The sequence below is a fragment of the Blastomyces gilchristii genome (genome assembly GCF_000003855.2).
Source record: "Blastomyces gilchristii SLH14081 genomic scaffold supercont1.18, whole genome shotgun sequence".
Lineage (NCBI taxonomy): Eukaryota > Fungi > Ascomycota > Eurotiomycetes > Onygenales > Ajellomycetaceae > Blastomyces > Blastomyces gilchristii.
Window position 1 is genome coordinate 334,547 of NW_003101665.1, and position 259 is coordinate 334,805.

A 259-nucleotide genomic window follows, 5' to 3' on the forward strand; every position below is an offset into this window, starting at 1 on the left:
CTGAATTAACTTTGACTTTGAAATATGATTAAATGCTTCTTTTATATCAATAAAAACTGCAGTTGAGACCAGATTCTCATGCTTTGCTATTTGAATATTATAAACAACTGAGAGAACAGTGTCAATTATAGAACACTGTTTTCTATCTCTCATTTATTCACTGAATAAAAGAGAATCATCTATAGAGCTTATAAAAGATAGTTGAGTAGCTATTATCTTTTCTAAAACCTTTCCTAGGCAGTTCAATAGAGATATTACT